Raw genomic sequence first — 17,466 nt, 5'->3', positions numbered from 1 at the left:
CACATCATTAGAAATACAGTACACAACATTGCTCATTGTGCACTAAAAATTGAACTGATGAATTATTCACTCATTTTCTACCGAGTATCCCTTTCAATCTAGCCAAGCTGACTTTGGACAAGAGGCGGAAAGATAACTTGTATTAGTTTCAAGTCAATCACAGGGCGGATACGATATTGACAAATAACAAATTTCCCTATACCCAACAAAATACCGACCAATAGAGGCTTAAATTAACCTAATATGAATGTTTTTTTTTTTTTTTTAGAGGAAGCCAGAGTACGCAAACCTCACACAGGAAGGAAGAGATTCAAACCCCAAATCTCTTGACTGTGCGGATGACCTGCTGACCTTGTATAATGCTCAAACTTTGATACACGTTATGATAACATTAATTGCAAAGTTGTACTTATATATTTTGGTTACTGAGTGTAGATTGAATTCAGCGGTGTGCCCCCTCTCCTTTAACTGTATTTATGTACAACATCCATCTGAATGATTGTGCAATGATTTGTGGAGGGGTTGGGGGCTCTGACGCCACACCAGCTGAGTTGACACTTTACACAATCATGGTGGGGGAAGAGGAGGGTGGATGTTCCGTGTTCACATCAGCAAAATCAGCAATGCCACCATATTCCCTCCTCATAATGGCCTCACAAACCTGCCTCTGCTCACATGACAAGGTTCTTAAGTACACAAAAGGAAGTGGCTCTTAAGACAAATTGCCTTCCATTCTCAAACTGGAACTGAATGCTGTCGTAGTGAGGCTCAAAATGAAAGGGAAAGAATAATGATGGTATTTTGAAACAGGGAACAGATTTGAGACCATATACTGTATATTTACATTAGGCGTGGACACTGAGCTTTTGCAGTTATTGTTCAGATTACTTTGTTTTAGAGATAAAAAGGACGTCTGTTTTACTTTATATGTCCATCATATTTACAATGAGAATAACCTTCACTTAGCTTGATAAACTGTTGCTAGAGTACCCCAATTTAAAAAGACATACTTTACTTATGAACAAGGTTTCACCAAGTGTCTGTCACAATTCAGAAACTTTTGAAAGATGAAAATTGCCTTTTATTAATTTGAGAGATCCTAGAAACTCAAATGGTGGACAATAAGAAATTAGACAAATGCAATTGTTAAAGACCATAATAGAACCAGTGATAGGCTCTAATTATAAGAAGATAACTGATCATTACCACATGAGGATTTTAGCACATGAACATGAACAATTGTACGTCTTTATAACTTGCACTGAAATTAATACCCAGTACCGGAGCCACCTATTTATGGAGACTCTTTTATTGAAATCAGTAAATGGCTCACGATGTTTCCTGCAGAAGTCCTCAAGACTTCTACTTACAAACCTACAAAGCAGACTAAATGAGTCAGAGGTAGATTAAAAGTTTGATGTATATATTGTAGCCATTCATCCATATCTATCCATCCATTATCTGTACAATATATTTGTAATTAATAATGTAATATATTATAATAATATAATATAATATATATATAATATATAATATAGTATATAATATATTAATTAATATAATATAACATTATATATATATAATATAACATTATATATGACATGTATGTATTCTATATATAATATATAATTATATAATGTTATGTTATATGAATTAATATATAATATTAATATATTATATTATTATATTATATTATATATTAATATATATATACTATATATATTATATATAAAATCTAAGATTCCTTAGCAACCAAAGAGACTTCTAATTTGAATCTGGGGACAAACAGACACAGTAAAAAAAACATCAAGAGTGAACCTTCTGTTTGAATGCTGACAAGCACACACCCGCACACAGGCAATTCAACTGTGCAAGGAGCAAAACAGAGGGCCTTTTAAATTTGCCCACACATCTTTTGGAAACCACAGTGTTCCATACAAGGCAGCATTGCAAGTTTAACCGTTTGTACAGAGGGTTACTCACAAACTCATACAGACACTACTTTGGAGAGGACAACATACAGTGAGGGCTTTGCAGAGAAAAAAAAAATCTTGCCAGCCTCCGCACAGTTGATCATGAAGTGGAGACACTAGCTGGTCAGAGTGGGACAAGGAAAGTGGCACTATGCCTAAAATGCAGTGACACACATGCATAGTGTGTATTCTTAGTCCAATCAATAATCCATTATGAACACACTACTCTTCATCCCCTGCCCCATCCCTGCTTTAAACTCCCAGACAAGGGGGTCTGCTGTAGCGAGTATGAGTGAGAGGAATGGAGCTCAGCTGGATGTATGCATACAGCACACATGCACACACACAGAGAGACAAACACACACACACACTTACTGCCCATTCAAAACACACACACAGAAGACTGATGGTTTCCAGGTCAGCTGTAATGAAAAAACGATTTTTTTTAAGGGAAAAAAAATGTTATAATAGTATAACATTTCATGCCTGAAAGGTTTTGTCTGCAGGTGAAAGCGGAATTTATCTTTACTTTAGAAATTTAATATAACTATAAAAGGAATGGTCTGTATTAATGTCACTGACTGCTATTAAATGTCTTGGAAAAAAAGGTATTTTAATAAAGTCTGTGGATGAGGCATAGAATATATTGCCATGTGAGCAGTTTAGTTAACAATGTTGATTTTAAGGTTGGTAGTTCACATGGTTTCTGCTTTACATTCATTGTGAGTCAAATTTAGAGTACCAGCTATTGGGTAGGTGATGTCAAATAAAAGGATTATTTAAAAAAAAAAAAAAACTTTACAAAGACATCAAAGTTCAGTTGACTTAAAAGTGATGGTATATGTAAAGGAATGCCAATGTAGTTCCACTTGTTGCTTTGCAAGTATTGCAACTGATGTAATTTATATTCAAATAAAACTTAAATATACCAAATCATAAAGTGAATGAGTGTGCCTGTTATATAGTAGTTTGTGCCTCAAAATTGTGATTACTTCTGATTTTCCACAATTTAGTTGTCTTATGTCCCGGACTGTCACAGCAGGTCATTCTCATAAGCAGGAAGAACACTCGGAGGGGGTGGGGGGGCCGCATTGTTGGGCTCCTCAGTTCCCATACTATCCCTGGTTCTATCAGTAACCCCCCCAAGCATTAAACTAAACCAGGACAATGGGGGGGGGCTGCCTCTGTCCGTCCCTTCTCAACGCCCACCCCAACCTATTTGCGTGAGAAGGGCCATGAGATAAAGAATCCACTGGGTCTGTGTGTGTGCATCTGCAGGAAGTAGCAGGTGTTTAGGTCAATACTGTCATTTTACATTTTGGTGACCGCTCCATGCTAGAGGGATTACTGAATAGTCCACTAGGGAAAAGGATAGTCAGTCTCAGGTCATTTTGTCAGTAATACAAATGTGATACGTGTAGTTTTCTGTTGGCTAAATGTTATTCACATTTACTGATAATCACTTGCAAATCAAACTAGAGTATCAAATTAAGAGAATCAGAATGCAAAACATGTAAATGATTATCTACGCTTACACAATGTCTTTGCAATCTAGTAAACACAACAAAATGCCGTATTTTCAAAGGACACTCTGTGTTGTTTGATAATGTACGTGTGAGTGTACTTTATATGTACGTATGTGTGTGTATCAATGTTGAGTATGCATGCTTCCCTCCCCCTCTGTCTCAAACTCTGCCTGTTTTTCTCACACTACTCGTTAACCCCTGGGTTCTCCAGTCTGTAGAACCCCCACCACCATCATGTCCCCCTGTAGCACAGCAGCATTCTTCTTAACCCCCTGCCTCTCTCTCTTTCTCACACACACACACACACGCACACATGCACACGCATGCACACAAACACACACTTAAACTTCACTTCATTTCTATAACTAGGTCCACTTGATTGTTTAAGAAAATGACGTTCTTTACTGAGTATTTACTTCATCATCAACAATATTTACTTTTCAGGATAGTATTAGGACGGGAAAGGAGTAAACATGAGCACTGCCTCAAGCTGTATATTCCAAACGTGTTTCGTCCATTTCTCCAGCTCAAGATACAGCGTAGCGCACCATAGTACCTCATATAATTGCTGGTTTACAAAGTAACTAACTGTACATGTTCTGTCACGCGAAAAATTGTGTGTCCAAGAAAGTCTTATTAGGGTATGGTGTATATTGTAGAGTTTTCTAAAAGCAAACTATAATTGAAACCTGATCAGAAATAAATCAAACTTCTGTGCGGAATACTGGATGAGTGACACTGGGAAGTTACAAATGCACCTTGCAAAGCTGAACATCAGAAAATAAGATTTTTTGTATTTGCTTTATAGCTAATGCTGTTCTTTTTTAGTCTAGTATACCTAACTTGAAATTGTGTGTCTGATACAACAAAACCACAGGGGTCGGGTTGTTTGTGACATTCACCGGTAAAATATATCCACCCACAAATTGTCATTGTGTTTTTTTCAAAGTCTTTTTTTATTCATTTGAGTATGTGTCATTTGGCATTGACATAAAACTGTACTCTATTATTATATTTAATTACTTTCAATTATGTGCACCACTTTCAAATGTTTAGTCATTACAGGGGATTTAATTGTACACGTGGGCGTAGCCAGTGTAAAGAATTCCCTGTTCTCCTTGAATTGTTCAGTCTAACTCAGCATGTGACTAACCCACCCACAGTAGAAAGCATTCTCTTGATATGTTACTTACTTTTACTTCAAATGTAAGTGTCAGTGATATTGTTTTACCTGACCATGTTTTCTTTGACTAGTCTGTTACACCAAAACAACCAGTGGACGGTCTGCAGTTCTTTTTGCATTGCCAAATTTTGCGTGGAACAAGGGAGTTATTTTTCTGTCAAACTCAGAAAAAACTCATGTTGAGATTATACAAAAGCTCCAGTTTAACTGCAGAGACTTTTCAACTTATTTCCGGTGGCTCTGATGTTGAAATGATATTGGGCGCAACTTCCTGTGATGACTTAAACCAGTGGGAGAATCTGGGCAAGCAGTAAAGTGCAATACTGCACACGCGAGAAGGTTGCCCTAAATAAAACGACATTCACACTTTCCAAATGCAAAAGGACCTTGTTAATTTCATGATGAGGACATACTGTAAATCAAAGACTAAAATTTCATGTTCTGTACATTAGCACATATGGTGCAAAACACTCAGAAATGCACCACGACAAGTGAAATAACAGTATCACTAATGTCTGAAGTGTTTTCATCAAAACCGCAAATATTTGCAAAATAAATAGTGTGGTTAAACAAATATGTTTAAAAAAATGTTTCTGCAAACGAATGCTAAAATATCTGTGGAAATTGATAGAATACGTCAGTGCTTGATTTGAATCTAAATTGAAATTCCCCTTGATGTTTTTCCTCAATGTCAGAATGTCCGCTCCTCTTAGAACTCTGGTGACTATCTCCCTCCTGTTGCCTACTCTTCTCTGCTGTCCTCCATCCATCTGCAGGCCCAAACAACCTCTGCAAGACCTAAATCAGTCTCTGTGAAGTGTAATTAAACTGGTGACCTCAACACTACCCACCAGTCTTTCACACTGATGTAACCGTTTTATTTTACTCATCTTTGCGCCAAGAAAGCCCGGCCATCAAAGAAGCAAGTGTTTTACTCATGTGTACAATACATAGGCACATCCGTCCTTTACAACATCATAAAACAGTTTCAATGCCGGGAGCTGCGCAAAGTGTCTTTTAGTGGGAGACTGTTCCCTCTGAGATTCCTGTTTTCAAGATAATCAAATTGGAGTGGGGCTATTCTGACCATTCAGTTTGGAAGGAAAAGAAGATAATATCCGAAAACATACTCGGCAGATTCATACCACACAAACACGTCTACACTGACAATGATAGTTTTGCACAGAAATCTATAGAAAATGTGTGGCCTCAAACAGAAAACAACATTGTTTGGTATCTTTGTGATACTAATGTACAATGTTGGACAATCAGAATCCATCCATCCATGTTCTGTACCACAACTGATGACCTTGAGGCAGAGACGAGGCAAACCAAATGCTCTTGTTTCTTTACTTGCCGTGAGTTGTTCTCTCGTGAAACTCAAATCACTAAAATAATCAAAGAAATGACATAGACTAAAAACAAAAAAAACTAACGGGATGGACCAAGCAGAAGAGTGTAATTTTCAGTGATTGTTTCGATGATTTTGACTTCGAAGATCAAATGTGAGTGGACAGTGGTGAGGGATGCTGTCAAGCTGAAAGAGGAACTCTATTGGGCTTATTTGGAACGTAGGACTCCGGAGGCAGCTGAAGGGTAATGACTGGCCAAGCGGAATGCAGCCTTGCCAGTCATCGAGGCAAAAATTCAGGATTAGGAGGAGTTTCAGGAGTCCAAGGTGAGCAACTTCCAAACAATCTTAAATTCTAATTCTTAAAAGGCTGATCCACCATCAATTATCTCATGAGGGGGAAACCTCAACAACAACAATTAGTTGGCATGGGGCATTGCTGACCTTATGTTGTGAATTGGCAGAAAGGAATGTCTCCACATGAGGAAGCAGAGACTTCTCTAGGGTTGAGGTCACTGAGAAGGTTAACAAGCTCCTCCATGGCAAGGTTCCTGGGGTGAATTATATGCCCTCAAAGTTCCTGAAGGGCCTGGATGTTGTGGGGCTGTGCTGGTTGACACACTTCCACAACATCGCATGGACATCAGAGCTAGTGCCTCTGGATGAGTGGACTAGAGTGATGGTTGCACCGAGGTTGTGTTCCAACTACTGGGGTATCACACTCCTCAGCCACCTTCGTAAGGTCTTTTCAGACGTGTTGGGGAGGAAGGTTCATCGGGGAGTTAAATATCATTTCCAGAAGCAGCAATCTGGCCATGGAGCAGCTCTGCACACTCAACAGGGTACTGGAGGGTGCCTGGAGGTTCACTCTACTACTCTACAAGTGCTTTGTGGACTTAGACAGGCATTCGATCGTGTACCCTGTACTCTTGTGTGGTCTGGGAGTTAGAGGGTATTGGACTCAATAATTACGGGCTGTTCGATCCCCATGACCGGTTTCAGTTTAGTCTGCATATCGAGTAGTAAGTTGGATTTGATTCCTGTGAGGGTTGGACTCTGCTAAGGCTCCCCTTTTTCACAAGGAGTTCAAGTATCTTGGGGTCTTGTTCTTGAGTGAGGGGGCAATGGGGCGTAAATTCGACAGACGAATCGGTACAGCATCTGCAGTGACACGCTCTGTATCAGCCTGTGGTTGAAGGAGCTAAGCCGGAAGGCGACACTCTTGATTTACTGGTCACGCTACATTTTGACCCTCACCTATGATCATGAGCTGCAGGTGATGACTGAAAGAATAAGATGCCGCATACAAGCAACCGAAATGAATTTCGTCTGGGCTCTTCCTTAGAAATAAGGTGAGGCACTCGGTCATCCAGGAGGGAGATGAGATGGCTTTGGCATCTTGTTAGGATTACACCGAGATGCCTCCAGAAGTGGTGGTTTGTAGGTGTTCAGGGCCCAGAGGACGATCCAGGACAGGCTCGATAGACTATGTCTCCAGAACAGATGAAAAGAGGAAAGGCGGCAAAGGTAAGATCAGTCTTAAGTTGTGATGTAAATTCACGGCAGGAGATAGAGTGCCAGAGGAAGAGCTGTTGGAGTGCGATCAAGAGGGACAGATAATGTAGCAACAAGGACAGAGAGAGGCTGTTCTATCTTGAATATGTAAACCTTTAGAGTAAAATGATTAAGTAACTATTGTCAAGCTGTTTATGTATTTTTTTGCTCAGGAAGATAAAACTAGCTATTTCTTTTTTTTTTTTTTAAAGATCACAACATAGTTTCCTTATCCAACACACCAGATTCAACTAATCAAGATTGTTATAAGACTTCTTTATTGCTTGGTGATGAGATGATCATTTGAATCAATTGTGTTGAAAGAGGGAAAGAAACAAACAGAACAGCTCCCCTTGAGGACCATAGGGTTCTCCCACTATACAGCACTTGTTCATTGGCTGCAAAAAAGCCTCTATTCACACTCCGCACTGCTTCTTCACCCACCACAGTCATGATGACATTGCGCACCATGAAGCACCAGCTCGGAGTTGCGACGTCAGCCATACATCGTTGAATGGGGGAATGCAGGGACCATTGTCTCTGCCGTGGGTCAGTTTACTGCTGCTGAGTAAGTCTAAAAAAGCTTAACACTACTGAATGTCTGCAAACTATGACCAATGGTCACCAAAATCAATTATTATCTTAAAATAGGCAATTTCACTTGGTCTTGTCTCGGTGTCGGAAGGGGCGGACTCTGAAATGTTTATTAAGGCTGGGTGGGTCGAGACCATGCCAGTACGTACAACTGTGATCAGTGAGAAACGTGAACAGTAAGAAACAGAAAAAGCAGCTGCTGAGCTTCCCAGTGTTGCCTGGAGTGCCACGCCCCCCTGCACACAGTTGTTGTCTAGGAAGCGTCTCTTGACACAGCGCTGTGAAAAAATAATTTAAAAAAATGTTGACAAACTTGTCAGTAATTAAGTTTCATTTCCAAAACCAGACGGATATAATTTGCCAAGTGAAATGTAAGCAAAAACACTCTGCAGCATGCAAATTCTGTGGTTCACTGTTACTGAAACTGCTGGCTCATCTAATGAGAAGAAGACAGATAAAGTAACCGTTAAATTAACCACACTGGCAGTTAAAATCAGAATACACCATTCTAAGACAATGAGCAAACATAAGCTCTTTGGACCAGCAATTTTTTGCAACATTCAGACCTAACAGCGACTTAATATTATAGCCAAGTTAATTTGCATAGCATTGTCAAAAGCAAACAAACACAAAAGCAAACAATGAACACGTCAAGTATTAGTCAAGCCCAGGGCGTTGCTTGGGAGGTTCCCATGCAATGGAAACGTTATCCATTATACCAGTAAATGTGATGAGCTTTAGACACAACCAACCGGACATGTTTCTTATCTACAGAAAGTTATTTTAGTTTTCTCACTTTTCTCTCCCTCTCTGTGTGGCTCTCTCTGTCTCTCTCCCCTACTACTATTACTACTACTTTAATTACTTTAGTTTAATTGTTGGAAAATTCCATTTGTGAAAGAAAATTAACAAGACATTGCTACAATATTACCAAGACAAACAAACTCAGCACTGAACTTCAGATCGTTTTGTTGTTAGGAAAGGAAGAAGGAAAATAATACATTTTAATCATTTAGATATGATTATAGACCAAAATGATGGGGAAATATAAGAAAATATTGATGTAAAAAAGTGATGGTCATAACAAACAGGCCTTGCCTACGGCATTTGCTCCCCAGCGATCATCCTCACATCTGGATACAATGTGGGAACAGCTAGGGCATTGAGGCCAAGGGGATAGCTGAAGGGAGGGTGTGCTGGGGAATTCTTTTTCTTTTTTTTCTTAAAGATTTAGGAGCCAGCGTAGAAGGTGGTGATGATGGTGAATGTGGGGTTGTGTGTATTGCAGTGGAGGTGAGGTGGGAGGGGGTTCTACTAAAAGGCTCCCTGTCTTTTGTCTCTTCTTTCCTGTGTAGTTGACTGCAAGGCCTCCAAGCTACAGACAGGCAGACAGCTGGGAGCTGAGGTGAGTAGCAAAAAGCAGCCCCCAAAACACAATCCAGGGGCTAAACTACAAACTACTATCTTATAGTATGGCAGGAAACAACATCAGATACAACAGCCAGCTGATTATCTTTGTACATGCTTGATATGATGGGAAAATGAAGCTTCAAATATTCTTCATTTCTTCAAGTAATTGTACTTTTTGACTACTCAGTTGGTTAAAAGAAAGGGATTTAAGAAATGGCGAGTCAGTGTGTTTTGGGCCAATCAAAACCTACATCTGGTTCATGAAAAAAAAATTGAAGCTTCATTTTATCATTACAACAAAATTGTACATCGAGGGCTGTTACTCTGTTCTTAGACATTAAAGTCTCAAGTGTAAAAAAAACAAATTTACTTATTCAGATTTGTTTAAAATATAAAACAATTCATAATACTTTGCAACACCAAAACATGAGTGGTCAAAAAACTGATTTAAGAGACCAATGACAAGACACAGTCTACCTTGAGTATAAACTATTTTTGCCACGTGTATTGTCTTATTCATACAATTAAACGGTCAAGCATCTCTAAATTATTCAATAAAACCGGGTTCTTGGGTTTTTTGTTTTCCTATATAATGGAATGGCTGGATGAGGTCCAGTTTTTGTTCACATGCTCTCCCATATACAGATGCAATCATGCATTCACACATTCACTAAAAAGCATGGCAAGGTTAGACTGACATCGAGGGCTAACGATTAGTCCTTCTGTGGACTGAATGATTAGCTGCAGTAGCCTGGAGACATTTCCAGCTTGTTTCCCTAAGTTAGTCAGACAGGCAAAATCATTGGCCTTCAATCTGCACTGCAGCCACCTTCTTATTTGCCCAAAAAAAAAGACAGTTAAACAGTTGAAGGCTTTGGGGAAGGGAGCGTGTGTGTGTGTTTTGTTGATTCAAAGTGATTTTTGTATTTAAGTAATAATTACATGTATAGTGGTATAGATGTAGTTGTTGTTGAAGTTTGTGAGCATGCAGCACACGTATATAGTATATGAATAGGTACTGCCAAGACATTCTTTAACTACTAGCGTAATTTTAGGACTATAAGTCGCGGTTTTTTTTCATAGTTTGGGTGGGGCGGCGACTTATACTCAGGAGCGACTTATATACATATATATGTGGTTTTTTTTTTCACTTTTTTGGGCATTTTATGGCTGGTGCGACTTATACTCCGGTGCGACTGATAGTCCGAAAATTACGGTATATGTATTCTTACGGTGCTCAACAGTTTCCTAATTGAATAGTTGAAACGATGTTCAAAGACACAACATATTTTTGGACCAGAACATCAGCGTCTATGTGTGAGTGTGTTATTCAAGAGCAATGTCATAAATGTCTCTTTAGACTTTTTCTAATTTACAGTATTACTACTTCCTCTGTTGGCCAACATTGTCATCATCTGAACTTTATGCATCTATGAAGTTTATTGTAAACTGTGAAGCATCAAAGCAATGCAAACTCTCTAAAACTGCTATGAAATGGGCAGTGTCAACTTCATAAATATTTAATGTATATTCATCTCATACAATATGCTATTTATAGAATAAAAACAATATAGGGGAACCCTTGTTTGTTTATCTTCACTATAGACAATTATTGGCTGTTTAAAACATGTGTAGTGTGTTTATCAACTGCAACAAAGCAGCAGATGCTCACAAGAGGGAGGCTCTCTGCTTAAGAATCTGTTCCTCCAACCCCCACTCACCCTTAATGCCCTCCAGGCTGCTGTGTGTTTGGATTAAGTTTAGGTCCCATGTCACATCCCGAAGAAGACCCACTGTCACTCCTTCTAAATATATGGACTCATTTGCCCCCACTTATAAAATATATAATGGCAAAATATGTCATTTATCTGTCTGACCACAGGTTCTAAAGATATAAAGTGATTATAACTTTAATGATGATTTAGTGGCCATAATTTTGAATATAATAAATTTGATAAAGGAAGAATATACTTACTAACTGATTTTACCGAAAACATTGTGTGAGCTAGTTTTAATGGAAATACATGCATACATACTTGCAAACATACTTGCGTTCAGATTTATTTTCCTAAAGTAACCAATACAGGATTTAAATAATATAATCGTAATGAGTGAATCAGTCACCTCCGTCCCTCCCCCCCCCCCCCTCTCTCTCTCTCTCTCTCTCTCTCTCTCTCTCTCTCCCCCTCTCTCCCTCTCCCTCTCTTTCTCTCTTCCTCTCTCTCTCTTTCTCTCCCCCTCTCTCCCTCTCCCTCTCCCTCTCCCTCTCTCTCTCTCTCTCTCTCTCTCTCTCTCTCTCTCTCTCTCTTTCTCTCTCTCTCTCTCTCTCTCTCTCTCTCTTTCAATCCCTGATCACAGCCTCGTGGTTCTCGCCCAGCTAAGCTTATTTCTCTTCTTTAATCCTGCAGCAATCACCACCAACAATGACATGCGCTGGTCATAGATGTTAACTAAAACTGATTAGTACATTTAATTGATCCTTAACATTCAAACGGCTGCACTGTGGTCACATTTGCTATTTTACTGGATGTTTACGAACGCGTATGCAGACTGGATAATACTAAAAGCTTGATGGCTTAATTTGGCATGTAAGATTGTTCTCATTTTAATATGTCATTTTATACGACCCAGCAAGAAAAGGTATTGGTCTTCACAGAGCTCTAAATCTGATTGCAACACAATGAAAGCTCATCCTTTGTAGCAGTCCGAACACTGATAAATGGGGTTTATACTTGGCAATTATCAAAAGATTATTAGCCGCTCATTAAGATACAGCTTCTGTTTGATAAGGGTCTCTGCCACTGCAAGTTAAAGACATGGACAGTGCTATGTGACCTTAATCATAGCCATTATCATAGGAGTGGAAATAGTGCGCTAGCCGGGCAAGTTATTCCAGTGTGGTTATTTGTAGAGTGGAGAAGTATTCAAAGAGCAAATATGTCAAATTCACACCCACGCGAAGATGCAGATGACTGTGGAAAACATCAGCATGTCAAATGAGCATTACTCACATTAAACACCTCGGTCATCAGACACACCTATAAAAGTATCACCATTAAGTAATCTAATAGCAAATTGCTGCTACATATGTTGCATATTTTTTTTGCACTGGTTGAAACTAAAATTGGATCAATGGAGTTATCAACAGTAATAGGCCAGATTCATTGATTTTATTCGAGGTAATTAATGCTCTGCTCGTACTCAATAAAAATCAACAATGAGTGGTTTTGTCAAAATCATGCATACATATGCTATTTTTTTGCCCTCAACCATTTAACAGTCACACATTGACTACAACCACACTTTGAGAATGTGGCCCTATATTGTGATGCTGTGGTTCATTGTTTTGCATGCAATTAATAAGGTTACACAACTGGGAATGTGGAAAACGCTGATAGGATAATGGAACCTTTTAAACAAAGGACAGAAATATAATTGCCAAAACACATTTGGTAATGAATAAAGAACACTGCTATTATTTTTTTTCCTTTGATTTATTGAGTCATCTCTGTGACCCAATAGTAATTGCATCAAAAACAGGTTCCTTCCCTTTAAAATAAAACAAACAAAAAAATAGTATGCAGTAGAAACCTCTCCAGTTGCATTATTATTGTGACTTCTTAGAGGATACTACAACCCTGAACTACAATTAGGTTTGCCCAAATCCACTGATTACAACCTTAGACCTCTAATCTGTTTTGTAATTAGACACTTTCAAAAAAAGCAACATTGTTTTCCATATGCATTGTTGTTCTATCTGTATAGGAAATCCTATTATTCTCTCACATGTAGCTGTTTTTGTTGACCATCAACCCCTTTGGGAAGTCTCCTGTTATACCTTCTAAAGCCTACATTAATTTCCCCAGATAATTGTTATAATTCAAAGAAACAATGCTGGGAATATGAACAGGCAGTATGACGAAATTGAGCCAACTCATTGGTTCATATCAGTGGATTCCTTGCCCAACTATTTAAGATAATTCCAGACTTTTGGCCGCACTGACTAAACAATAGTAGTATTATCAACAGTTGAGACCAACACAACACATTCCTCTCTCCCCTCCCTGCCAGCAAGGGTGAAGATTAAAATGTGCTTGTGCCTGAATCCCCACAGTGGCACCTCCCCTGCCACCCAACAACTCCAAACCCTCTGCTATAATAAGCCTCTGATCACTACATCAATGTCTTGGACTCTAATTTAGACAGCAAAGTGGCTTTACAGTGTACTACCTGAATAACCTTGATTGCGTTGATCCTTATGAGAAGAGGGGGATACAGATGTGACCCAAATAAAAAGATTAACTGTCCACCTGTTACTGCAGTATCCAAAATTTGCCAACTCGGAATGATGTAGTAAAACACTAGAGTATACGGTACATATATCACAAGTTGAAAGATAGATGCATAAAAATTTCATTCCATGAGATTAAGCAGTGTTTCCCACGGAGGGCTCTTTTATTATTTAATCCAGAGTCTTAGCCTTTCTAGGCTAACACAGTGAGATTGCCTTTTAAGAATGAAAAACCCCACCAAGCGCAAAGGATCAATGCCATCACTGCAAAATAGACAGCAGACCTTGTATCAATACTGAGTTGAGAGAGTTGTGCAGTGTATATTTTCCTAGCGTTGGTGATGATACTGAAGTGTCGCAAAGCGAATTTCAATTGAGAAAATGATCAATGGAGAAAGTCAGAAGCAAGGCCAACCAGATAAAGGTTGTAGTTTTTTTTTTAATCAAATCCATTGATGTGTCAGTTCGAAACCACCCAACATTTACACATTGGTTTTGTGTATAAGTTAGATGGGAGGTGCAAGTATTGTGTAAAATGATATTACACAATATTATTTGATTGTATTCTTCGAGTACATTTATTAACTATTTTTTGCCTTTTTTCTGAACAACAAAGCATGGCAGTGTTGCCTGACAGCTTTATTTTTCTGGCATCTTTCATTCCACTATATGGCCTAAATATAAAATATACTATTATGTAAAGTATGTATACAAAATTATATATTTTATTCCATCACATTTATCATAATCTTAGTTACTCGTCACTTTATAATAAAACATGAAGAAATTCTTTGTTGTTATAACGCCTAAAAAGAGGACCACAAAGCAGAAGAATAGTCCTGCCTTTACTGGTGTGGTGGTCATACCTTAAAAAGGAGGTTGTGAAAATGAGACGCAGGTAATCAGAAAAAAAAAATTCTACTGCTCACTTAAAAAAAGGAGCATTTTAGTTATATTTAACATAATAACACGACTGATACTTAACTTACTTAAGACTTGATACTGATACTTTTGATACTTAAGCACATTACTTGAGTTATATTCCACAAGGTCAACAAAAATATTTTTCAGTTAAAATACCTGTACTTTTATCAAGTATCACTTTTAGGTCCTTTATGCAAGACTGCATACAAGTCGATGAAGTGGGGTTGCATGTGATTGGGTAAGTGTGAGGAGTAAAATGCAATGGTTACCAGGCACAGGTTGTTGGGTTTTTTTGGGCAGGGGGGGCTAATTATACTAATATTACCATATACAGCTATTTTGATGTCTTGATAGGGTCAAGATCTTCAAAGGTAAATGACTGTGTCCTTACTGATGAAGGCAGGGGGTAGTAATGAGTAATGAAAACAGCAGTTTGTGCTGCCATTCAGCAAAGGGGCTGCTGCTGTGGAATGTGAGGCTTCATTCATTCACATGGGTTAAACATGCATTTCTACCATCACAATGCCCTGCCTTGTCCTCATTGTTTCTTGACACATGAGTAAAACACTTTCTTGCACAAGAATATATATTAACTTCTGTATGTAAGAAACTTTCCACAAAATAAATACAGAGACAAAATGTGTTTGTGTAAGTTTGTGAGTGGGTGGGGTGAGAGTATTAGGGGTAACTTTATAAAAATCAATTGGAAAACTTAGTCATAACAGAGTTTGAAAGTTAATGATACGCATATGGGCTGCGAAGCACATAAGCTACTAACAAAAAGCCAAACAGTCACATGGACAAACCGGAATATGACACAAATAGGGTCATTTGACCAATTTTGCCAATTAAATCTGCTGATTATAGCGCTTTTAAAGAATAATCAACATTGTCTTAAATTTGTCCAAATATTCTATTAGTCTCTCATAAAACAGTACATGCATACATTTGCCAAAGGTTTAATGCTTTTATTTGCATTTTGTTTGCAACTTTCTGTCGCTAAATTTCTCTGTTTAAAAAACATACAAATACTGAAGGGCAATGTATTGTAAAATAGTCAAATGTCTTTAATTCATGTATTTACTGGAAGTGACAAAAAATAAGTTAATATATTCTGTACATATTCTTAAAATTAATAGGCCGATTAATCACTAATCGGTTGTTGTTTTTACTCTATATCAGACTCAGCCCTACTTAAAACATCAAACCAAAAATAATTTAATACAAAAAGCTACAGTGGTATATATTCATTAGTCATTACTCAATTTGTAACTACGTATATTATATAGAGCATGTGTGGTATTCCTTTCTTTTATTATACGGCGTGATCTTTAACTGGCAGCCCTTGGGCCGGATCCGGACTGTCCCCGCCGGACCCTCCAATATATATAATAAATGACAAATAACGTTTCTCCAAAATGTTATTTTTATTTCATTTTTATTTGCGGCTCAAGCCCCTAACGTGACTGTCCATGAAGATAGTTGGTGAATCCCACTCTACTGTCTCTCATCCGCACAATGCTTCACAAGCACTGTTATGGAGACACCTAGTGAAACCTCATTGCAGAAAGACACTGTTGTTGTTGTTTTGTTGGCATGTTTTCTCTTTTAACTGAATCGCATGTAAGGATCTAGAATATTTCAATCTAGACCTTCTTCACATTTTCCATAAAGCTTTGGTGACTAACCATGACCACTGTCATGACTGTCATTGACTCAGTCACCTTGGCTACGATAAATCATAAATTACTGGTGTGTCGTGCGGCTGGTTTTTATGTGATTACACAGTGAGAGCAGCTGGCTGTCGATGGAAGAAAAAAAAATATCAAATAGCGTGTGAGATGATCCTATCTACAGTCTCCGTCCTCCTTTTCTCTCTTTCTCTTTCCAGTGAAGGAAATAAATAGGCCTACTTCTATCACGTCAAGTGCAGATAAAGGAGATCACAAATAAACACAGACATGTAGGAGGTTGTTTGAGTTGTTCGGCATACCAGAGCCGATTGTAAATAAATATGCTTAAACCTGAGATAAGTGACAGTATGCAGCTTTGGTTTAGAGTGCGTGTAAATGTGTGCGTGCGTGCGTATGCGCGCAAGTACGTGCGTGCGTATGCGCGCAAGTACGTGCGTGCGTGCGCGCGCAAGTACGTGCGTGTGTCATAAAGACTACTATTCAACAAAAACTCCAGCAACATAAAAATTGGACACGCCTTGATTCTTGATCATTTCTGCTAGATAAATTGTAAAACATCCAGTGAGCCTGCTTTGGCATGCATGCACGCGCACAAGCACATCCGTGCGCACGCTCTCTCGCGCGCTCCCTTACTAACAATGTTTTACATAACTATTGTGATAAGTCTGGCCCCAGGGGAGGATGGCTGGATAAAGATTATGTTTGATCGTTAAATATCAGTGATTAAGACCTTTGGATTTATTTTTAACTTGACCTAATGTGTCTGCTCTCTGTTAGTCGGTCCCAAAATATAGTAACTTAATCTTACCAATCTTGTACATACGTCAAACGGATTGTTTGCTCCAGTCCAGAGGGGTTCCAGTTTTCTGCCGTTCAAGCATTCCTCAGAATGACCCTTTATCTGTATTATAGTAAATGCACTTTTCTTTCTCACTCTTAAGGGAAATGACTTGTCAAAAGGAGGCT

The 17,466-nt window shown here is 38.5% G+C and overlaps 1 protein-coding gene across 4 annotated transcripts in view; it reads right to left on the bottom strand.

Moving 5' to 3' along the window:
- The window catches only part of LOC133161406 (zinc finger protein 516-like), a 35,577-nt gene that overhangs the window by 17,758 nt on the left and 353 nt on the right, over window positions 1-17,466 (bottom strand). Inside the window, exon 1 of one of the 4 annotated variants that reach the window (XM_061289886.1) lies at window positions 17,309-17,466. This exon is cut by the window's right edge and continues 52 nt beyond it. The exons of the other annotated variants lie outside the window; for them this stretch is intronic. The gene's annotated coding sequence lies outside the window, so the exon portion shown is untranslated. The remainder of the gene's footprint in view (window positions 1-17,308) is intronic. 4 annotated transcript variants of the gene reach the window in all.

The sequence above is a fragment of the Syngnathus typhle genome, linkage group LG10 (assembly GCF_033458585.1).
Source record: "Syngnathus typhle isolate RoL2023-S1 ecotype Sweden linkage group LG10, RoL_Styp_1.0, whole genome shotgun sequence".
NCBI classification, from domain to species: domain Eukaryota; kingdom Metazoa; phylum Chordata; class Actinopteri; order Syngnathiformes; family Syngnathidae; genus Syngnathus; species Syngnathus typhle.
This window is presented reverse-complemented; position numbering and strand designations above follow the sequence as displayed.